We start from the raw sequence: 25632 nt of genomic DNA on the forward strand, positions 1-25632 counted from the left end.
TCATAAGGTGAATGCACCAATTTGTAAGTCGCTCTGGATAAGAGCGTCTGCTAAATGACTTAAATGTAAAATGTAATTGTTTACCCAGCAACTTATGTGAACCGATGTACATGTATAGTCTAATCCTTTTCTGTACAGTGAGTGTTTTGTCCTTGTGATGGAATCAAATTCTGTTATTTACATGCTTACTGACAAATGTAACAAAGTTTCAAGTAAATACACTGCATGCTGTAGTTATGTGGAGCGATGCGGACATGCAATCAATTACCATAGAGTAAGAATATTTGTGGACTCCATTTAATCACCTGTTACAAATCCATGTTGCAATCACAAATAATAATGAGGGCATGAATTAATGGCAAACAGGGATATGCCATATGCTGCAAAAAACACCTATATGTTCTTATTCTAGTAGCCTACACACTCACTACCTGGTTAAATTTTGACAAAACCATCAAAAAATACAAAACAAGCCTTGTGACTGTTGGAAAGAGCTTGGGCTGGAATCTAATTTCCTTATCAGGATATTCATTCCTTGAATCAAGTTGATCATGTTCAGCTTTGTGTAGAAGTGGAATTATCATCCATCATCCACTTCATCGGCAATAACCAAGGCAAATGCCAGCGTATCCTAGAAACAGCAGAAGTCGTCCGACTTGCTGTCGGTGCATATGTACCTCCCGACTTCGGTCTACAATCGGCTTACCACTCAAACGCACCCATTGGCTGAATATGAAATGTTAATGGGAGCGTTCGAGAGGATCACTTTTGTAAAGTCGGATACCATCGTTGGTCACCGCTTTGCGAAATGTGTTGGATTCTGGGTATAAATATTGTCCGACACGCACCTACATCTTAACTGCATGAACTTTACAACAACCATGTGATCAAAGGTCATGATGTTTCAACTGCAACCTTCGCCTACATTTTGAGAGGCACCATTTGTCAACCAATCATTTGTGTTTGACACGGAAATGGGACCAAAGACATGACTGAGACAGGAAGCAACTTTGCCGTGATTCATATGTATACAGTGGATATGCACAAATTTATGTGATATTTGAGGCTCTCTCTCCCCAATTGATAGTACAATGTATACACATACAGTATATTTACAGTTTGTGAGTGTCTGATATGTGGGTTGGAGACATGTATATTAGTTATTAGTAGCGCTAGAGATCCTGGTTCGAGTTCAGGCTCTGTCGCAGCCGGCCGCGAACGGGAGACCCATGGGGTTGCGCACAATTGGCCCAGCGTCGTTAGGCCAGCAGGGATGTTCTTGTCCCATCACACTCTACGACTCCTGTGGCAGGCCGGACTGACATGGTTGCCAGGTGTACAGTGTTTCCTCCGACACATTGGTGTGGCTGGCTTCCGGGTTAAGCGGGCATTGTGTCAAGAAGCAATGCGGCTTGGCTGGGTTGTGTTTCGGAGGACGCACGGCTCTCAACCTTCGCCTCTCCTGAGTCCGTTCTGGAGTTGCAGCGATGAGACAAGACTAACTACCAATTGGATACCACAACATTGGGGAGAAGGGTTAAAAGTAAACACAAAAAAAAGTGTTAGGATTTATGTTTATGCACTATAGGCTGTTAGCATATTGGTTGAAGATGAATATTGTTTTGTTACACACACAAACAATACAGGGGGGAGGTGTAGGTGTAAGGACTGACCAACACAGGCCATAAAAGCTGTGGACAGTCTGGAGAGGGGAGGGGTGCATCTCTCTAGACCAACCAGGAGTTTAGAATACTGGACAATACCATATTAGGAACTGTTACAGTGTAGAATCGACAGACACAAGACGGATCTAATCTACCCAGCAACCAGATGTGGACAAAAGGAACGCGCCAAGGGGCTTGGACAAATCCGAGGGCCAGCAAAGGCGGGGCAAAGTCTAAACTCCCCGCCTCTACTGTGATAGGCCAACAGACGCGTTGAAACTACGTCATCACGGTATAAGAACAGCTGTTTACGTACTTCCTGCCAGTTCCCTGTTAACTCTGCGTGGTGATACAGCGAACCCGTATATACGAAAATTGCATTTGCCATTCATTGTTTGCGGTAATTAAACATAATTAAAGAAAGTTAGCAGACCTTGCTTTTAATTTATCCTGACACCGGATGTGTTACACGCAGCGTTCACAAAAGGTTTATAAACAATGGCAACGCTGCTATGTTGCACTGAGCCTTTCTGTTGGAAAACTACATCGGTGTCCAACTTTTGGCTGTAGAGATGCACCTCCCCCGACTTCACTCCTCGACATTCGTCTGCAGTCGGTTGCTTCAGCCTTACCATTCAAACAAGCCCAATATCTTCGGCTGTGAGTGATGAAAAAAATAAAATAAATACAGCCTCAGCAACAATTATTTGAATAATTCAATGGATGTTTAGTTCACAAAGGTGATACATTTATTTTCAGGAATTTTCAAATCTGGAAATTGTCTTTGTGCCGGGCATCAGTTAAACTGCAGTACCGAAGCAAAACTGTAGGAGCAGTCGAAACCATGCTTTTAGCCCAGAACCCTGGCCCCTTGCAACAAACACTTCATTGAAGAATCCCTACTGTTGACCAATCACCGGCAAAGGGGCATAGACCTTGGCTACCGAACTTCGTCTTGCCTCAAATAGAAAAATAAGTGCACACAAACAGCCGAACAAACCCTTGCCAAAGAGCAAAAATAGTTATAATATATGCAAACTCTTTCAGATGGGAAGCATTACCGTAACCATTTTTACTTCAATGGGGTATATACACCCTAGGGATCCCCAATAGCAAGGTTCCATACGTCACTGACGAAACCAGGAAGTAAATGTTTTGCACCAGGAGGGTTCTTTGCGTGTCCGTGCTACCTGGTATCCTTGGGACTTTCCTACCCCATTAAAGTTGACATGTTAAATGGTTAAGGTAATGCTTCCCAACCAAAGGAGTTGAAGTTGAAATGTAAAATGGTTAAGGTAAGGGTAGGGACATCCCAAGGATTCTGGACAGCACGACAAGTCAGTGAGTAAAATTTTGGGGAGGTGCATCTGCACCAGCCGAAAGTCAGACACTGTATTGGTTTTCCAAACAGCAAGATCAACCTGGCAGTGTCAACATAGCTGCTATTGTTAATAAAAGTTTGTCTGTATAAAATGTCGAAATAAACCTTTTTGTACCCCCATATCATACAATGGAAACATAACATGTGTACAATTCATTGGTTAGCGGGAGGTTTAGAATATGACTTTTAATTTGTATCCCCTGTAGATTTAGAATCGCAGAAAAGTTGGTTCCTGTTTCAGTCACGTATTCGGCCACATTTGCGTGGGTCAAACAAAAACACCCTAATGATAGGTTGACAAAAAGTGCCTCCCACAATTAAGGCGATGGCTGCATGGTGCAGTTGGTGAGAAGCAAGCAACTACAGCGACTTGAAAGCGAATGGCCCAGTATACCACTAGGGCCAAGCTTCCTGTCATCCAGGACCTCTATACCAGGCGGTGTCAGAGGAAGGCCCTACAAATTGTCAAAGACTCCAGCCACCCTAGTCATAAACTGTTCTCTCTGCTACTGCACGGCAAGTGGTACCGGAGTGCCAAGTCTAGGTCCAAGAGGCTTTTAAATAGCTTTTTCCCCCTAAGCCACAAAACTCCTGAACACCTAATGAAAAGGCAACCCAGACTGCTCTTTAATTACATGTTACTTTATTTCTTATTCATATTTAAAAAATATTTTTTTTTAACTGCATTGTTGGTTAGGGGCTTGTAAGTAAGCAATTTACTGTAAAGTTGTTGTATTCGGCACATGTGACTAATATAATTTGAACATCAAACTGCATGACCTTTGATCACATGATTTTTGTAAAGTTCATGCAGTCGACAAGTAGTCGCAAGTTTGTCAATTTTTATAACCATAATGCAACACACTTTGAAAGACAGCGACCATCGATGGTTAACAACTTGACAAAAGTTATCAGTTCAAACACACCCACAAAGTTCAAGTTTGCCTGGACAGAATCAGCTACATTGTATACGTGCCTGCATCTGTACACAGAGCCAGTCTCTGTACCTACATTTTTTTGTTGTTTATTTTATTTATTTTCTCTCTCAGGTAAAGCTGAGCAAATAATAAAACAAAATAGATTTTTTTTAAAGGGACTAAAGAATATAACATACCTAAGGAATAGAGGCTGATGTACTCACCTAAGGACTGTTAAAGCTCAGTACAGCAAAGATGTCTGTAGAGGAAGAGGCTCAAACTCAAAGTTTTCTGAGGAGACAAAACTCCTAATCCACATCCTGGATATAAAGCAGCGACTGCAGACAGTGGAGAAGAGCCTAGACTAATGTGATGAGCAGCAGAGCAAACATCTGGGTGAGGTCAGTTACGGCGGTCGGGAGATCAGGACCGGGGCCGCCCCATTCCCACCGTACTACAAACGTGGAATGAAACCGTCGTTGATGCACAGCCGTCACGCCTCCACCCAAACCAGTCCAACATGCCACTGCTACAGCCAGGCCTGTGGTCCTGCGTACCCAGGAGACTTCAGTCAGCCCCAAGCCTTGGAGAGAAACCTGAAAACCAACCACCCAGGAATACCACCAGGCTTTGACAAGGTCAACGACATGCACAACATGCTGTGTTGCCCACAGTGGAAGCAGTGACCGTCAACATGGCTTCAGCTCCTCGACGCCACCATCACATTGGTCCATAGCACAATACAATGCCCTACCGGTGAACTCTCTGGACCCAGGCTATACAGGACACCAGGGTTACCAGGCTGATGTCTAGTCTGGCTGGTTCACGTCCATGTACAAACATAAATCAGCCACAAAGTCACGCATCAGCTACATTGTCCACCATTCATCATCGCTGGGAATTGCTACTCTCTGCCAAATGCAATGGCTTAATACTCCAACCCCCGTTCCTTCACAAATCATGTGAACAATGGGCAGACCGATGGCCTCTCAGCTACTCTCCACTCCAATGGATATGTTCAGATTGATGGCCTCTCAGCTACTCGCTACTCTCAGCTACAGCTACTGGAACAAGCACAGCCCCGTACAGTCCTGCTGCCCGAAGCTCACCATTGAGACAGCCCTCAGGCAAAGCTTGCCACATACGATGGTAAAGAGGACTTGATCCTTCCATTTGAGAGGCTGGCCAACAAGTATGGTCGACTGAGGCAGACAAAGTAGATAGGCTGCATTTCTGTCTCAGTGGCGCTGCCATCAAGTTTGCGTGTGCACTACCAGAACACATCTGGGAGTCTTACCATGGCCTAACTGGTCAAATGGCTGCCAGGTTTGAAAAGAAAGCAACCAACCACAGCTAGAAGGCGGCTTGGAAGCCTACGTCAAGCAAAGAGACCTCAACAGTACAAGAGGAACTGCTCACACTCACCAAGCAACCCTCACAGAGCAACAATTTAACAAGCCAATCTGTAAACGAAGAATAAAAAGTTCTGATGGAAGACAACAGTTAAATGAGAGTCCTGTGCCATGAAATGAAAAAAAAAAAGTTGTTTTCAGTAGGTATCTCTACTTACCTTCTCTAAAGGGACCCCACTAGCAGCCTAGCTAACTGGCTACAGCATTCCAACTGGAGCAATAGTAGAGAGATAAATAACATCTACACAAAGCACAATATTGTAAAAATTAATGTAAATTTTCATTCGCTTTTTGGTCTTAATTTAAGGTTGGGCATAAGGTTAGGTTTAAAATCACCTTCTAAAGTGAGAAATTGTAGAAATTGGCAGGGTTTATGACTTCCTGGCACCTGCTAAGGGTAGGTGCTAGGTGAACTTGGATAACCCTCAAACTATAGGGAGATTACCAAACATTATAACCAAAACATAATGTTTCCACAACAGAGTAGGCTTTTTTTTATATACCATGTGACTGTCTTTGCCAGCAGCATACCACCCTGTATACCACTACTGGCTTGCTTCTGAAGCTAAGCAGGGCTGGTCCTGGTCAGTCCCTGGATGGGAGACCAGATGCTGCTGGAAGTGGTGTTGGAGGGCCAGTAGGAGGCACTCTTTCCTCTGGTCTAAAAAATATCCCAATGCCCCAGGGCAGTGATTGGGGACACTGCCCTGTGTAGGGTGCCGTCTTTCGGATGGGACGTTAAACGGGTGTCCTGACTCTCTGAGGTCATTAAAGATCCCATGGCACTTATCGTAAGAGTAGGGGTGTTAACCCCGGTGTCCTGGCTAAATTCCCAATCTGGCCCTCAAACCATCATGGTCACCTAATAATCCCCAGTTTACAATTGGCTCATTCATCCCCCTCCTCTCCCCTGTAACTATTCCCCAGGTCGTTGCTGCAAATGAGAACGTGTTCTCAGTCAACTTACCTGGTAAAATAAAAATAAAAAATAAATTATGAAAAAGACCAACATTACTGTATGTTCTGTTGTTTGTCTCCCTCCAGTGGTAGTCTGTTCAAGTTACAGAATGAGATTTATCTGCAATCATTAGATAAACACCAGGCATATTCTCAAGTGTGTCATTCCTACCATGTCACTCATAATCATTTTAGTGATAATGATCACAATGGTTAGGCTACATTATTGATTTGAGAATAACAAAATGACAAAGGCATAAATCATGACAAAATGAATGTACAAATAAGAAAGCAGTTGCTGGTTGTATGAATGAGTCTCAGTTGGGTACAGTCATCCTAAGGATTTTTATGTCATCGGCAGGTCGGTCTTGTGAGTTCGTCTCAACCATGCCGATGCGGTTGACAACTGATATACCTTGGCACACCCTCCCAAAGATACTGTGCTTCCCATCCAACCATTGAGTAGGCCCTAGGGTAAGGAAGAACTGGCTTCCGTTGGCGTCTGGTCCTGCATTGGCTATTGCTAAGATCCCTGCACCTAGGGAGGGAGATGGCGCCATAAGAAAGCAGTAGAGAGCAACATAAAAATACAACGTTTTGGTACTATGACATGTTTTCTCATGTTTATAAATTGTATAGTTACCTGTGAATTTCAAGTCAGGGTTTAGTTCATCCATTTTCCAAGATGGCGTAGCAGTCAGATGTCCATTGTCCTCGTCTTGTCCCGTGTATATATATTTTTCTTCGCATATCTTTTTTATATATATATTATTTTCTTCTTAAAAACTCAACTTCAAAACACTCTCCTGCAACCCACCTCACCAAATGTGGTGCGGATCTGTTGTTTTTTCTTCCTCAAAAGTATTATTCACCTCGTATCCGAAATCTACAACAGAAGCTAACAAGCTAACCAGAAGTTAGCCAGCTCACAAGCTAACGTTAGTAGCTAACGTTAATAGTTCAGCTAACCCCAGCTAGCGCTCATCAGCTATCCTTTAGCTCGGAAAACTATTGCCAGTTTTGTGCAACGCGACTCAGACCAGAGCATACCAGACCTATTTTTCTCTCCATATCCCCGGATTTTTACCTCAAGCTCTGGACATTTACACCTGGATCTTGCAGCTAACTAGCTGCTATCCGAGTGTCTATCGGCTAACATCAATTCCGGAGCAAACACCAATTATCCCGGAGCTAGCCAGCTGAAGAGTGCCATCAGCCACTCCTGGGCTACAATCACCTATCCGGACCCGTTTTACTGCCAATGCGGAGCCCCACCGGGCCTTCACGACTGGGATACCGACGTTATCTGCCCGAGGGAGTATTTCAACCGGCCCCTCCATCGCGACGTAACCTGAACGTCCATATACTAACTGCGGCCCGCTAATCGTTAGCTGTCTTGAGCATATCGGCTGCTATCTGAACAGGTCTATCGAACAATCTTCTTAGGCCACTATAACTATTTTGACAACTGGATTGGTCCCCTCTACCACACGGAACCCCACTAATCTACCGACGGAATTGCACGGCGTGGCTAAAAACAGACCTCCATCTTCTGCTAGCTTGCTACCCATGACTAGCTGTCTGAATCACGAAGCTAGCACCAGTTAGCAAACACAATTCTACAACTCACAACCTCTCTTTCGCCACCGCCATCCGGCTTGGATTCTCTGTCGACACGACCACGTCTGGTCTGCAGACAAATACCCCATCCGCTGTGCCCTCAACCGGCCTCCGTCTGAGCAGACCCCCTCCGTCTGAGCAGACCACCCCCCCGGGCTACTAACTTTAAACGCCGCGGGCTAGCTTAGTGGAGGCCTCACTACTTCATCTACGGCTGGCCCCTGGACACTATGATCACTTGGCTACATAGCTTATGCCTGCTTGACTGTCCATTAATTCACGGTACTCCATTCTGTTTATTTGTGTTTTACCTGTCGGCTCTGTGCCTTAACTCAGGATCTGTGTGTAGTTAATCCGACCCTCTCTACCCAGTCGTCGCCATTTTTTACCTTCTGTTGCTGTGTTAGCCGACTAGCTGCTGTTATCTGACCTGCTGTTTTAGCTAGCTCTCCCAATCATGACCTGCAATCACTTTATGCCTTATTGTATGTCTCTCTCAAATATCAATATGCCTTGCATACTGTTGTTCAGGCTAGTTATCATTGTTTTGGTTTGCAATGGACCCTGTAGTTCCACTCTCCGTACCTCTGATACCTCCTTTGTCCCACCCCCCACACATGCGGTGACCTCACCCATTGAGACCAGCATGTCCAGAGATACAACCTCTCTTATCATCACCCAGTGCCTGGGCTTGCCTCCGCTGTACCCGTGCCCCACCATACCCTGGTCTGCACATTATGCCCAGAATCTATTCTACCACGCCCATAAATCTGCTCCTTTTATTCCTTGTCCCCAACGCTCTAGGCGACCAGTTTTGATAGCCTTTAGCCGCACCCTCATCCTACTGCTCCTCTGTTCCTTGGGTGATGTGGAGGTAAACCCAGGCCCTGCATGTCCCCAGTCACCCTCATTTGTTGACTTCTGTGATCGAAAAAGCCTTGGCCTCATGCATGTCAACATCAGAAGCCTCCTGCCTAAGTTTGCCTTACTCACCGCTTTAGCACACTCTGCCAACCCTGATGTCCTTGCCGTGTCTGAATCCTGGCTTAGGAAGGCCACCAAAAACTCTGAGATTTCCATACCCAACTATAACACTTTCCGTCAAGATAGAACTGCCAAAGGGGGAGGAGTTGCAATCTACTGCAGAGATAGCCTGCAAAGTTCTGTCATACTTTCCAAGTCTATGCCCAAACAGTTTGAACTTCTAATTTTAAAAATTAATCTCTCCAGAAATAAGTCTCTCACTGTTGCCGCCTGCTACCGACCCCCCTCAGCTCCCAGCTGTGCCCTGGACACCATCTGTGAATTGATCGCTCCCCATCTAGCTTCAGAGTTTGTTCTGTTAGGTGACCTAAACTGGGATATGCTTAACACCCCGGCAGTCCTACAATCTAAGCTTGATGCCCTCAATCTCACACAAATCATCAAGGAACCCACCAGGTACAACCCCAATTCCGTAAACATGGGCACCCTAATAGACATTATCCTGACCAACTTGCCCTCCAAATACACCTCTGCTGTCTTCAATCAAGATCTCAGCGATCACTGCCTCATTGCCTGTATCCGCCACGGGTCCACGGTCAAACGACCACCCCTCATCACTGTCAAACGCTCCCTGAAACACTTCTGCGAGCAGGCCTTTCTAATCGACCTGGCCCGGGTACCCTGGAAGGATATTGACCTCATCCCGTCAGTTGAGGATGCCTGGTCATTCTTTAAAAGTTACTTCCTCACCATATTAGACAAGCATGCTCCGTTCAAAAAATGCAGAACCAAGAACAGATATAGCCCTTGGTTCACTCCAGACCTGACTGCCCTCGACCAGCACAAAAACATCCTGTGGCGAACTGCGATAGCATCGAAGAGCCCCCGTGATATGCAACTGTTCAGGGAAGTCAGGAACCAATACACGCAGTCAGTCAGGAAAGCAAAGGCCAGCTTTTTCAAGCAGAAATTTGCATCCTGTAGCTCTAACTCCAAAAAGTTCTGGGATACTGTAAAGTCCATGGAAAACAAGAGCACCTCCTCCCAGCTGCCCACTGCACTGAGGCTAGATAACACGGTCACCACTGATAAGTCCGTGATAATCGAAAACTTCAACAAACATTTCTCAATGGCTGGCCATGCCTTCCACCTGGCGACTCCAACCTTGGTCAGCAGCCCCGCCCGGTCCGCTGCTACTCGCCCAAGCGTCCCCAGCTTCTCCTTTACCCATATCCAGATAGCAGATGTTCTGAAAGAGCTGGAAAACCTGGACCCATACAAATCAGCTGGGCTAGACAATCTGGACCCCCTATTTCTGAAACTGTCCGCCGCCATTGTCGCACCCCCTATTACCAGCCTGTTCAACCTCTCCTTCGTATCATCTGAGATCCCCAAGGATTGGAAAGCTGCCGCTGTCATTCCTCTCTTCAAAGGGGGAGACACCCTGGACCCAAACTGTTACAGACCTATATCCATCCTGCCCTGCCTAGCTAAGGTCTTCGAAAGCCAAGTCAACAAACAGATCACTGACCATCTCGAATCCCACCGTACCTTCTCCGCTGTGCAATCCGGTTTCCGAGCCGGTCACGGGTGCACCTCAGCCACGCTCAAGGTACTAAACGATATCATAACCGCCATCGATAAAAGACATTACTGTGCAGCCGTCTTCATCGACCTGGCCAAGGCTTTCGACTCTGTCAATCACCATATTCTTATCGGCAGACTCAATAGCCTCGGTTTTTCTAATGACTGCCTTGCCTGGTTCACCAACTACTTTGCAGACAGAGTTCAGTGTGTCAAATCGGAGGGCATGTTGTCCGGTCCTCTGGCAGTCTCTATGGGGGTACCACAGGGTTCAATTCTCGGGCCGACTATTTTCTCTGTATACATCAATGATGTTGCTCTTGCTGCGGGCGATTCCCTGATCCACCTCTACGCAGACGACACCATTCTGTATACTTCCGGCCCTTCCCTGGACACTGTGCTATCTAACCTCCAAATGAGCTTCAATGCCATACAACACTCCTTCCGTGGCCTCCAACTGCTCTTGAATGCTAGTAAAACCAAATGCATGCTTTTCAACCGTTCGCTGCCTGCACCCGCACGCCCGACTAGCATCACCACCCTGGACGGTTCCGACCTAGAATATGTGGACATCTATAAGTACCTAGGTGTCTGGCTAGACTGCAAACTCTCCTTCCAGACTCATATCAAACATCTCCAATCCAAAATCAAATCTAGAGTCGGCTTTCTATTCCGGAACAAAGCCTCCTTCACTCACGCCGCCAAACTTACCCTAGTAAAACTGACTATCCTACCGATCCTCGACTTCGGCGATGTCATCTACAAAATAGCTTCCAATACTCTACTTAGCAAACTGGATGCAGTTTATCACAGTGCCATCCGTTTTGTTACTAAAGCACCTTATACGACCCACCACTGCGACCTGTATGCCCTAGTCGGCTGGCCCTCGCTACATGTTCGTCGTCAGACCCACTGGCTCCGGGTCATCTACAAGGCTATGCTAGGTAAAGTGCCGCCTTATCTCAGTTCACTGGTCACGATGGCTACACCCACCCGTAGCACGCGCTCCAGCAGGTGTATCTCACTGATCATCCCTAAAGCCAAAACCTCATTTGGACGCCTTTCCTTCCAGTTCTCTGCTGCCTGCGACTGGAACGAATTGCAAAAATCTCTGAAGTTGGAGACTTTTATCTCCCTCAACAACTTTAAAAATCTGCTATCCGAGCAGCTAACCGATCGCTGCAGCTGTACATAGTCCATCTGTAAACTACCCACCCAATTTACCTACCTCACCCCCATACTGCTTTTATTTATTTACTTTTCTGCTCTTTTGCACACCAGTATCTCTTCTTGCACATGATCATCTGATGATTTATCACTCCAGTGTTAATCTGCTAAATTGTAATTATTCGATTTATTGCCTACCTCATGCCTTTTGCACACATTGTATATAGATTCTCTTTTTCCTACCATGTTATTGACTTGTTTATTGTTTACTCCATGTGTAACTGTGTTGTTGTCTGTTCACACTGCTATGCTTTATCTTGGCCAGGTCGCAGTTGCAAATGAGAACTTGTTCTCAACTAGCCTACCTGGTTAAATAAAGGTGAAAGAAATAAAAAATAAAAAAAAATCTTCAAACTGTTTGCCAAATATGGAGGCACCACCACGGCCTATAAGCAACGCACATTACAGGGAGTAAGAATCTGATGAACAGATTTACAGCCTCAGAGAGTTTAGTGAAATGTCTTATTTTATGTCTCTCTGGAACATTCTGAATGTATCACCACTCTGAACACAAAAAAAGAGCAGAGTTCAGGAGGTCAAAAGCCAGCGCCACATTCAGCTGCCAAACGTTTTCGAACAATGCAGATAGAAATTTCATGAAGAGAGCCAATGTGATTTCTTATTCTACATGTCTGAGTCATGTTTGTTCTACATAACATTTCTGTCTGAACATTTCAAAACGTTGTGTCCTGCTGAACACCCCCCTGGTAGTGGAACAATATGGAACAAAACATTGGAAATAATTTCCCAACCATCTGTATGTGATTATCTGTCTCACCTGTTCCTGGGGGTCTCCTCCCTGCACCATGAAGTCCTTGATAATTCGATGAAACTTGGTGTTGTTGTAGTAACCTCTCATGGTCAACTCAGCAACATTTTGGGAGAGCATGAGAGCACGTTTTGGGAACATGTCTCCAGTACAGTTCCACTACAATTGTACCCATTCTGGAACATAAGAGAGGACACTAAATTAAGCTAAGAACATTCCTTTTCCATGGGATATTAAATTAACCAATGTACAGCAATACATAGCATTTGGTATTGGATAAACATAATTGAATAGCTAGCATTTGAATAACTCCTAGCTAGCTGCTCATTCATTCAAAACAATAGCTAACGTTAGCTAGCTAACTTCCGGTGATTACGTTGTCTCCAGGCTCACTGTGGGTGGCTGCCAGGTATCTGGTGGTATTCCCGACATGATGACTTAACAAATGTATAAATAAATGTACTGAATCTGCAAAGTAGCCAAATATTTTGCGCTGTATCGATGAAAACTGTCTTGCCGCTACTGTGGTAGAAACCAGAAGTAACCTCCGCATGTGCAGGAAATTCGTTTTCTTTTTCCGTTTTCTTCTTCTTCGTTTTCTTCTTCTTTTTCTTTGTTTTCTTCTTCTTTGTCGTCGTCTTCTTCTTCGTCTTCTGTGGGTTTTATGGCGGACTACACTCAAAAAGGTGTATTGCCGCCACCAACTGGACGGTTTGAAACCAAAATAAAATATATAAATAAATAAATTAATACGTAATATTGAAACTAACTTAATCCAACCAAATAAAAATAGTACATTGCCAAAACAAACAAAACTCCCACTTCTTCCTTCTTCTTTTTTGTATTTTTATTTCACCTTTATTTATCCAGCTAGGCCAGTTGACAACAAGTTCTCATTTACAACTGAGACCTGGCCAAGATAAAGCAAAGCAGTTCTCCATATCTCCCGTCTCGGGCTCTAGGATCTAAGTGGGAGGGACTTGTGCTAATATTGTATGTAATATTGCATGTAATCTTTCGGCCCCAGGAACCGCTCCGCCGCAATCACTATGATATCATCTCCACTTTACCTGCCACCCTAGACCAACTTCAATTTGCATACCGCCCCAATAGGTCCACAAACGATGCAATCGCCATCACACTGCACACTGCCCTATCCCATCTGGACAAGAGGAATACCTATGTAAGAATGCTGTTCATTGACTACAGCTCAGCATTTAACACCATAGTACCCTGCAAGCTCATCATTAAGCTTGAGCCCCTGGGTCTCAACCCCGCCCTGTGCAATTGGATCCTGGACTTCCTGACGTGCCGCTAAACCAGGTGGTGAAGGTAGGAAACAACATCTCCACCTCACTGATCCTCAACACTGGGACCCACAAGGGTGCGTGCTCAGACTTCTCCTGTACTCCCTGTTCACCCATGACTGCGTGGCCATGCACGTCTCCAACTCAAACATCAAGTTAGCAGACGACACAACAGTAGTGGGCTTGATTACCAACAACGACGAGACAGCCTACAAGGGAGGAGGTGAGGGCACCTGGAGTGTGGTGTCTCGTCGTTGTTGGTAATCAAGCCCACTACTGTTGTCGTGGACTTCAGGAAACAGCACAGGGAGCACCCCCCTATCCACATCGGCAGACAGCAGTGGAGAAGGTGGAAAGTTTTAAGTTCCTGGGTGTACACCTCACGGACAAACTGAAATGGTCCACACACACAGACAGTGTGGTGAAGAAGGCGCAACAGCGCCTCTTCAACCTCAGGAGGGTGAAGAAATTTGGCCTGTCACCTAAAACCCTGACAAACCTTTACAGATGCACAATTGAGAGCATCCTGTCGGGCTTTATCACAGCTTGGTACGGCAAATGCACCGCCCACAACCGCAAGGCTCTCCAGAGGGTGGTGTGGTCTGCACAACGCATCACCGGGGGAAAACTACCTGCCCTCCAGGACACCTACAGCACCCAATGTCACAGGAAGGTCAAAAAGATCAAGGACAACAACCACCCGAGCAACTTCCTGTTCACCCCGCTACCATCCAGAACGCGAGGTCAGAACAAGTGCATCAAAGCTGAGACCGAGAGAGTGAAAAACAGCTTCTATCTCAAGGCTATCAGACTGTTTAACAGCCATCACTAGCACAGAGAGGCTGCTGCCTATATACAGACTTGAAATCACTGGCCACTTTAATAAATGTATCACTAGTCACTTTAATAATGCCACTTTAATAATGTTTACATATCTTGCATTACTCATCTCATATGTATATACTGTATTTTATACCACCTATTGCATCTTGCCTATGCTGCTCGGTCATCGCTCATCCATATATTTATATGTATATATTATTATTCCATCACTTTATTTAGATTTGTGTGTATTAGGTAGTTGTTGTGGAATTGTTATATTACTGCTAGATATTACTGCACTGTCAGAACTAGAAGCACAAGCATTTCGCTACACTCGCAATAACATCTGCTAACCATGTGTATGTGACCAATAAAATGTGATTTGATATTATTTGATTTCGATCTTCCTAGACCTTTTATGGGGGGCTTGAGTTCAGAATGGAACTTTACCGCCACCTACTGCACAAAAAGTAGAATTCAACTAGATACAAAAACTGATTTTCCTTTTTTTTATATACACTCAGTGGCCAATTTATTTGGTACTCCACCCCATTCACGAACATATTTAGCTCCTACAGACAGTGGGTCATGTGGCCGTAGCTTGCTATATAAAGCAGGCATACAGGCATCAAGGCATTTAGTTACGGTTCGATTGAACATTAGAATGGGCAAAATGGCATGCCAGGCATGGCCGGCCTCCTGGGCTTTTCACTCACGACAGTGTCTAGGGTTTACCGAGAATGATGCGACAAACAAAAAACATCCAGTCAGCGCCAGTCCTGTCAGCGAAAACAGCTCGTTGATGAGAGAGGTCGAGAAAAAAATGGCAAGAATCATGCAAGGCCACAAACAGGCAAATAACGGCGCAGTACACCAGTGATCTACAGAGCAGCATCTCAGAACGCACAACTCGTCGGTCCTTGTCATGGATGGGCTATTGCACTCCTATCAGCTAAAAACAAGAACAAGCGATTCCAGTGGGCATGCAATCACCAACACTGGACAATTGAGGAGTGGAATAACATTGCATGGTCTGACAAATCCTGGTTCCTGTTGCGTCATGCTGGTGGCAGTGGCACGATTTGGCGTAAGCAGCATGAGTCCATGGCCCCATCCTGCCTGGAGTCAATGGTACAGGCTGGTGGCGGTGATGTAATGGTGTGGGGAATGTTTTCCTGGCACATGTTAGATCCCTTGATACCAATTGAGAAACGTTTGAACGCCAAAGCGTATCTGAACATTGTTGCTGACCAGGGGGGTCTGACCCGGTACTAGATGAGTGTACCTAATAAACTGTCCACCAGGTGTATATTTCCACACTATGAGGTTGGAATAATACTGTGAAATTGTGAAAATTATGATAATACCCTTTTAGTGTAAGAGCTGTTAGAAAAGACCACTTGAAATGTTTGCCTGTTTTGGTGGGGAGGGAGTTTTGGCATCCTGGTGACATCACCAGGGTTTAAATTAGTCAATAGACCAATGGGAGAGTTCAAAATCTCTGTGCCAATAACAGCTAGTTCTCAGTTTTCCCCTCACCACTCCCAGACAGTCCAAGCAAAATTCTTGCTTGAGAAATTGCTCTTTGCTAAGAAGCTATTTTTGTTTTTTTTTTACAATTTTAATTGAAAACAATCACATCAATGTACTTAATTGTTAGCTAGAAATTATTTGATATTGAGATAAAAAAGAACAACTGCAATTGACCTTTAAAGTGAGTAGTGATTTAATTTATCTCTATGACGATTTCACTGTAAGAAATATGTTTGCATGTTAATATAGTGATTTTGAATTTGAGTAGTTGTGGAAAACTACACTGTATGCAGTTTATAATGATTAATATGACAATGAAAAACACACAAAAAACTGTGTTGAAGACCTTTAACATAATCAACAAAACACTGTAAGACAAATAACTATTCAAGGCATCCCTAGTCAAAAAATCCTCCAAAATTAGGGATTTTTCCAATAAAATCCTATAAGATTTTCACAACACTATAGGATGTTGTGTCAGCTCTATCAGAATCCTACTGGAATCCTATGGGATCCTATAGGTTTTTGATACGTCTTAAATCAGAACTTTTCTTGATTGAACCCATAAAGTTTGTTGTCATTTCTTCCAGTAAAATACAACAACATGAATTACAATATTTTATTTTATTGGAAACAACAGGTTTTATTCACCACCACAATATGGGAGTGATTCAAGGCTACACGTTCATTTGGAGTTTGACAGTACACATTTTTCAACAAAACACTCACTTGAGTTATTTGATTTGATTCTTATTCATGCAACTTCTTGTCTTTTTAATTAGAATACATTACAATATTATATACAATACTAAATACAATTTTACAATAACGCAAGATTTTGGGGGGTTTTATATGCAAAAAAAGTATAATGAAAATACATTTTTAGGTACAGTAACACAAAGATATGAACATTCTTCATTTAATATACAGTATAATAGTCAGCTATGCATTCAAATAGAGAATGTTCCGTTTATCCTCTTTCTGTTGGGATAGGGAGAGGAAAAGAAAAACCTAAAGATAATGACACTCCTTCCATTCCAGGATTGTACCTACCCCTCTCACTCCCTCCCTGCCTCCCTGCCTCCCTACCTCCCTGCCTCCCTGCCTCCCTACCTCCCTGCCTCCCTACCTCCCTGCCTCCCTGCCTCCCTACCTCCCTGCCTCCCTACCAGGGTTGTACCTACCCCTCTCACTCCCTCCCTGCCTCCCTAACTCCCTCCCTACCAGGATTGTACCTACCCATCTCACTCCCTCCCTGCCTCCCTACCTCCCTACCAGGATTGTACCTATCCCTCTCACTTCCTCCCTGCCTCCCTACCTCCCTCCCTACCAGGATTGTACCTACCCCTCTCACTCCCTCCCTGCCTCCCTCCCTGCCTCCCTACCTCCCTCCCTACCAGGATTGTACCTTCCCCTCTCACTCCCTCCCTGCCTCCCTACCAGGATTGTACCTACCCCTCTCACTCCCTCCCTACTTCCCTGCCTCCCTACCTCCCTGCCTCCCAGCCTCCCTACCTCTCTCCCTACCAGGATTGTACCTACCCCTCTCACTCCCTCCCTGCCTCCCTGCCTCCCTACCTCCCTGCCTCCCTACCTCCCTCCCTACCAGGATTGTACCTACCCCTCTCACTCCCTCCCTACCTCCCTGCCTCACTGCCTCCCTCCCTACCAGGATTGTACCTACCCCTCTCACTCCCTCCCTACCTCCCTGCCTCCCTCCCTACCAGGGTTGTACCCCCTCCCCTGCCTCCTTCCCCCCCAGAGCTGTCACCCCTACCCTCCCTCCATCCTTAGAAGGTGCTCACCTCCCAATTTTTCCTATCTCGACATTGCCGGCGTTCCCCACTATGGGGTTGGCATCTCAAGTGGAAAGGAGGCAGTTCAATATTGGTTGCTTATGATGTTATTATAGTTGACGTGTCCACTGTCCACGGGGGCTCCATGTGTTAAGCAGCCGAGTTAACTATAGTGTGTAGTGTTTAATCCGATGGGATTCCAATACAAGGATCTAATTAGAGGCCAATATGAAAATCCTATCAGATTTTGGAACCAGTCCTATTGGACTAATATAGGATTATATTGAATAGGATTTTATTTACAAGAATCTAATAGAAAAATCTTATCAGTGTGCTGAAGTCTGGTGTAGCAGTCTAAGCTCCCAAATCTGGACCACATATGCCTCCTCCTAGACTCAAATCAAATCAAATTTATTCATATAGCCCTTCTTACATCAGCTGATATCTCAAAGTGCTGTACAGAAACCCAGCCTAAAACCCCAAACAGCAAGCAATGCAGGTGTAGAAGCACAGCGATTCGAGCCCTGGCTCGGCCGACTGTCTATGCCCTTAACTACTTTACCCCTCTCTATATCTGTCTCCATATCTGTACTTACATCTGTCCTGTAAAAAAAAAACTATAAAATAACAAGTTACCCTAGTCAATAATAGAAGCCAAAAGAAAATCCTATCAGATTTTGGAACCAGTCCTATTGGACTCCTATAGGATTCTGTCCTAGGTACTAGGTACTATCCCATGGGATAAAATCCTATCCTATTGGATAGCTTCCAAAATCTGATTGAATTTTCTTTGGGATTCTAATTGGATATTTTTTTGGAGGGGGTCCTATAGAATTTTTTTTTGACTAGGGATATTGCATACAATGACATAATTCAACACAATTTTTATTTGACCTGCAATTAAACCTTACAAGCCAGTTATGGAAAAAATCATTGAGGGAAAAAGACATCACATGACCTGATACCAGTTGATTTGTACAGATTGTCCAAGAAACTGACAGAAGAAGAGTGATGAGACACCTTGTAATGGACGGCATTACCAGACAGTATTAGACAGAGTAGCTAGATCTAAACTTGTCTGGTAAGACAACAATTATAAGGTCTAGGTAGGAGCATCAGAGGAAAGTAGCCAGGGTCTTTGGTAGCTACAGCAGCTTGTTGACAGACAAGCTGTGAAGAAAGAAGACAGAAATAAGTTGGAGAATTGGAATAGTTAATAGCAACACGCCAGTGGTGAAAAGTTAAACAAATGTATTGGAGGTAATAGTAATTTCTACAATTATAGTAAGACATTTATAACTGGAGCAGATTCTTTGTCATAAGGCAATATTACACAATCTTTAAATTATTTTAACTTTAAAGGGACATGCAAATAAATGATGACATTACAATTTCAGAGAGTTCAGAATGTGTACACAAAGCTGTGATTAAATTATTGTGTGCTGTTAAACCAGAACTCAGAAGAACAGCCCTTGACAAACACCTCCATCACTTCATGCTTTTGTGCCCACTTTCCACTAATTTGTACAGCCAACCTCTTGTTACAGAAAACACAGTTTGAGAACTCTGTTTGCTTGTATACCTTTACTTTACCTTGACAATCATAATGGTGTTGAATAGGGCAATAGGTTGAGAGTTATAACTGGTTGAGAGTAATGAACAATAGTGAACGATAGTGAATCAACCTCTCATTTTAGTTTAAATGCAATATTCCGTTTCAGAGAGAGAAATAAAGAGAAAGTGAGAGCAGGAGAGCCATAGAGGTCGTTGTGTTTATTTTTCTCACACAGATCTCAGGTGTCAGCTGCACAATATGCCACGCAGGTACAGTAGGGCCGCTGGACCAATCACGAGCCAACAAAGGCCCAGATTCAGCTTTGACTGGGGGAGGGGAAGAGGAAGTGGCTATTACTGCAACAGTCATTTCACTGGTATTCTTTAACTACTGGGTGGGGTGGAAAATCTACACAAAGGGCAGGAGGCAGGGAGGAACTACTTTTCACAAATGGGGGGTTAGGTGCTCACCACAGACGACGTTTAGGACTATTACCTTTAGGACTATTACCTCATCCTCTTTTCCTATGGGACTATCTCTGTCAGCCTTTAAAGTCTGGTGTCACCTGTTCTGGATGCTTCCTTCAGCCAGTTGTTCCATCATCATCTTATTCACATATGTGGTCCTTTAAAAAAACTACCCTACTACAGTCTCCATCTTTCCATGTTCTGAACTTTGAACTGGAGTTCACGTGACTTAGAGTCTACACCTGAACAAAGGAAATGCCTACAGACATAGAGGGTCTCTCTCTAAAACATAGAGTTGACTGAAAACAATTTCCAAACAGTAAAAAACTATTTAACTGTGAACACGTCCTGCTTCAGGTATGCTACAGTGCCGTTGCACCTATATTGGTTGTTGAGATGGTGTGGTTGTTTGAGGGGCTTTCAGGGGACATCATTACCAGACAGTGTTAGAACACCTGTGTACAGCCCAGCACTGTCAGGTAAGACGTGCTTTGGAAGCCAAAGAAAGGGAAGATCACCAAAAGCACATAACTAACTATATCCAACCTCAGAGCATATCTACGTCTACAGAACCCTTAGAATACTACTCAAACCTATCAGCAACTCATAAGATATTACTACCCAGGATCAAGGGCTAAGAAAATACAGTGCTAAGTGGGATTGTGTTTCTGTGTTATGTGTTTTTGTCTATGGTGCCTGCAGAGGGTCATCATCATCATTACCAGGCAGTATTAGAGGGAGTTATAACATCCAAAACTACCTCGTAAGATGGAGATGGCCATCCAAATATTAATATTTCATTTACAAGAGCAGAACAGATGCGGACAGTGTAAATAGAGGAGGCTACCATACAGGTGGATCCAGAAAAGCACTGACTACCTGCTGTGTTTACCAAACCCTGTCGGATTTCTTTGATGTTTTTATTCTATAATTTTGCAACCACATCAGTAGGCTAAGTCATTGTTAATAATTATCCAAACACATCACAACTGGGCTTTTTATGATCCAAGAACATAAACTATAATTTAAGAGGCTGTGGTTATACAAAGATTCCTTGAAGTTATGCACCTGCGCTGTTAGCTAAAACAAAGTAAGGTAGGCCACTGTGCCCTCGCAAAGTCAGGCCGCAGCTGTATCAAAACGCTACTATTACGCAGGTAATGTAGTATTCTAGAGTACCACAATGGAAGGAATTTCAGAAGACGATTACTCCCATGTCTCGACTAATATGCCTCAAGATCACCTTATCATTGCCACATTGGCAAACTGCCACCAACATTGAATGCCCTCAATGACACTTCTCGGCAAACATTATACATTACATAACATCCTATGTACAAACTGTATGCACTGTGCACAATTCACACTGTTCCTGCACCATTGTATTTCAAAATTGGTCTGTGTTATTTCACCAAATACATAATGTCTGATTACATTTACCCTTTTATGAAACGTATCCACATTACTTTCAGTAGTAGAGTTTTGATTTAATTCATTGTAGTCTACAAGTAAAATCTTGTTTGAATTCTTTCTTCATGTTCAAAATATATAGCCTCCATTGTTGTCAGAACAAACTTAAAGAAAAGGTTTTGCTCTGAAACAAGCAAAGCAAACATTACTTGATGCAAATGTCATGGGATTAGTTGGTTGCGAGAGCGGGAAAGGTTGAATGGCGGTGGGAGAAAGTAAAAATGTGGGACAAAAGAGGGAGAGGGAGTATGTAGGAGGGTAAAAAGGGAGGGGACTGAGAAGGAAATCAAACAGCAACACCTGTAATCTTACCATTGTGAATAGAGCAGTAAAGGAAGAATGTAAAAATAAAAAAGTGAGGAGTTGTAGAGGGAGAAAAGAGAGGGGAAATATCTCAAATTTCCCCCTGGAGCCCGAGAGAGAGTCACATCCAGTCTCTCTCTGGTCATTCAAGACCCCATGAAAGGCAAAACCCACAGACATGCCCTGCTCCCTCCTAGTCTTCAGCCAGGCAGCATTTCAGTAGACAGACCAGCACTAGAGGCCCTCTAAAGGAGAAAAGGAGAGAGGGAGAGAAAAGAGAGAAATCATATTTTAGGAGGCTGAAAGAACAGTTAAATAAGGAAGCAATTGAAATACAAGAAATGTATATATTTGGCATCTATCAGATAATAATCTGATGCTCATCCCTAGTCTAGTCCCTAATCCATTTTTGGGGCTAAGGAAGATGTGACATTATATTCTCCTTTTATGAAACATGATGTTTTCAATACTCCGGAGTAAACCTTTACAATAGGTTTTACATGACCTTTTAACAACAAAGACCTGTTTTCTTGAATAATCTAATTAAACTCTAAATTGTAGTTACAGTATATTGATACAGTTCAAGTGACACAAGTATAGTCATGACTTTACGTCATATCCAGTTGTATGCATAGATGCAAAAATCTACTTTGCTTTAAAGCCAAACAGGTAATTCAGCATCTGCATGGCCACCGCCTACCCTGAGTGCTTTGCATGCGTGAACAAACAGAAATTAAACAAAGGACTCAACCGGTTGCTTAGTCATTCAGACAAAATGGCTGCATGGTCTTAACCACACAAAACCAATCCATGCAATCCACTACCTGACCTCTCACCAGTGAACGCCATTAAACTTGTATACACTTTCAACACATATATTTGAGGCTAGGCACATTGCCACATCACAAAATGTATCTTATTCTCGCAGGAAGAAATTCTAAAAAGCCCTAGCAACAATGACCTCTTGAGAAAATGACATTATCACCACCTGTAGATGACAGGTGTTAGTTGTGTATACAGTAGTATCAGCTACAGTTTTAATGCATTTTCCTATTGTATCTTCCACATTCCCAACCGTGATATCCATTGTTGCTTATATTTAAGTAATTAACTGCTGGCCTATGCAAGTAAAGGAATAGCACAAACAAAGCAAGACTGCAACTGTTCTTTATAAACCAACAATTATCAAACCAGAGATTCGGATTGAGCAGCGAATTCTTACTTTAGTTTAGGCCAATAACTACACAACTTAATGTACTACTCTACGTCTATTGACATACAGAACTTGAATGAGGAGGGGGAAACTCTTATTTAGTCTCATCTCTAATCATACCAGTAAAAAACAAGTAAGAACAAGCCTGACCAGACCCTTTTGAAGTTATTATTAGAGAAGACAAGCATGCCAGTTACATCTATTACACTGAAAAGAAGAGGCCCTTTCACTCTCCACTTTTTTCCCCCTTTAAATCTGGAGCCAAACAATTGTCTGTGTAGAATACAAAATAATTGAAAAGAGAAACTGTCTCCTTACAGCATATCAACAACAACATAAAGTCAATTCATCACATAGTAGAATTTAGAAACTTTTGACAAGACTCTTTCTGTTTAGACCTATGTGCCCTAACTGGTTTGTCTAGTCAAAGGATAGATTTTTTTCTTGTTTTGTACCACCATTCTCCTCTGTTTAGAGCACAAGCTAGGGAGAGAGGCTTTCCTCAGTGATGACAGGTGTCTCTTATCTGTTGCCATCTCAGTCAAACACCCTTCAAATCTTGACTTATTTTCCATTTGAAAAATCATATTACAGATAAATACTGAAGTAAAACAGGAAAATATCAGTATACTGCCATTAAAATAATATTCTGTGATAGTGATCTTATGAAGTATTTCAAATAGTCCCTTGTGTAAAAACCGGGTTATAGTAATTAAGAAAACTTAGTACAAAGATAGTACTGTTTAAAAACTTTAGTTTTATAATTACAAGTTACCCTATCCTTCCTTGTAGCAGCCAGAGAGCCAGAAGCCATAACAAGAGATACTATTGTGTTACCGGGTCTTGTTGCTAGACAGGCTTTTCTTCCTCTTCCCTCTTTCCTCCTCTTGCTGAAGGACGAATGATTTCTTGCATGCCTGGGTCAGATTCAAAAGGCAGAGAGGCCTCCGAGATTCAGGAGATCAGTTAATCAGTAGATGTCAAAGGAAGGCAGAAAGGCAGACACCAGAGGTAGAGGTGATGTCCATTGTTGAGGGACCCCGGAGTGGTGGTGATGTTACCTGGACAAGCTCTTAATGCGAAGAGTCTGAGTTTGTAAAGGTTTTGGTTTACATGTACACCTACCAGCCCTACCCCAATGTCTCTCTGTGGTGTAACCAATCACCTTGCACCAAGCACCTAGCAGGTGCGTGCGTCTCCTTTGCTGTGATTCGTCGGGCCAGCCTACTGAGAGTTCACTGGGGTATGTGTGTTCGTGCATGTATGACATCAGCTTTACAGTCGAGAACCACGCCCTGCCCCGGCAGGGCTTCTCTTCCTCATCTCAAACACACCTTTCTACCCCTGACCTGAGCTTGTGTTAAAGAGTAAAATGAATGAACAAAGTGCATTGATATACAAAATAACATAATAATGTAACTCCTAATGGAGTGTAACACCTTAAACGGTATAAGTAATAGTAAAAGCTTGAGGTAAAAGTACATTCTTGGTCAGTCTACTATACATGCATCTCTCTAATCTATATACACTGCTCAAAAAAATAAAGGGAACACTTAAACAACACAATGTAACTCCAAGTCAATCACACTTCTGTGAAATCAAACTGTCCACTTAGGAAGCAACACTGATTGACAATAAATTTCACATGCTGTTGTGCAAATGGAATAGACAAAAGGTGGAAATTATAGGCAATTAGCAAGACACCCCCCAAAACAGGAGTGATTCTGCAGGTGGTGACCACAGACCACTTCTCAGTTCCTATGCTTCCTGGCTGATGTTTTGGTCACTTTTGAATGCTGGCGGTGCTTTCACTCTAGTGGTAGCATGAGACAGAGTTTACAACCCACACAAGTGGCTCAGGTAGTGCAGCTCATCCAGGATGGCACATCAATGCGAGCTGTGGCAAGAAGGTTTGCTGTGTCTGTCAGCGTAGTGTCCAGAGCATGGAGGCGCTACCAGGAGACAGGCCAGTACATCAGGAGACGTGGAGGAGGCCGTAGGAGGGCAACAACCCAGCAGCAGGACCGCTACCTCCGCCTTTGTGCAAGGAAGGGCACTGCCAGAGCCCTGCAAAATGACCTCCAGCAGGCCACAAATGTGCATGTGTCAGCATATGGTCTCACAAGGGGTCTGAGGATCTCATCTCGGTACCTAATGGCAGTCAGGCTACCTCTGGCGAGCACATGGAGGGCTGTGCGGCCCCACAAAGAAATGCCACCCCACACCATGACTGACCCATCGCCAAACCGGTCATGCTGGAGGATGTTGCAGGCAGCAGAACGTTCTCCACGGCGTCTCCAGACTCTGTCACGTCTGTCACATGTGCTCATGTGCTCAGTGTGAACCTGCTTTCATCTGTGAAGAGCACAGGGCGCCAGTGGCGAATTTGCCAATCTTGGTGTTCTCTGGCAAATGCTAAACGTCCTGCACGGTGTTGGGCTGTAAGCACAACCCCCACCTGTGGACGTCGGGCCCTCATACCACCCTCATGGAGTCTGTTTCTGACCGTTTGAGCAGACACATGCACATTTGTGGCCTGCTGGAGGTCATTTTGCAGGGCTCTGGCAGTGCACCTCCTTGCACTAAGGCGGAGGTACCGGTCCTGCTGCTGGGTTGTTGCCCTCCTACGGCCTCCTCCACGTCTCCTGATG

At 44.0% G+C, this 25632-nt stretch overlaps 1 protein-coding gene across 1 annotated transcript in view; it reads right to left on the bottom strand.

Moving 5' to 3' along the window:
* LOC129815306 (uncharacterized) overlaps positions 1-12686 on the bottom strand; it is a 33045-nt gene extending 20359 nt beyond the window's left edge. Inside the window, exon 1 of the mRNA XM_055868989.1 lies at positions 12525-12686. The gene's annotated coding sequence lies outside the window, so the exon portion shown is untranslated. The remainder of the gene's footprint in view (positions 1-12524) is intronic.
* Positions 12687-25632: the final 12946 nt, after the last annotated feature.

The sequence above is a fragment of the Salvelinus fontinalis genome, chromosome 18 (genome assembly GCF_029448725.1).
Source record: "Salvelinus fontinalis isolate EN_2023a chromosome 18, ASM2944872v1, whole genome shotgun sequence".
NCBI lineage: Eukaryota > Metazoa > Chordata > Actinopteri > Salmoniformes > Salmonidae > Salvelinus > Salvelinus fontinalis.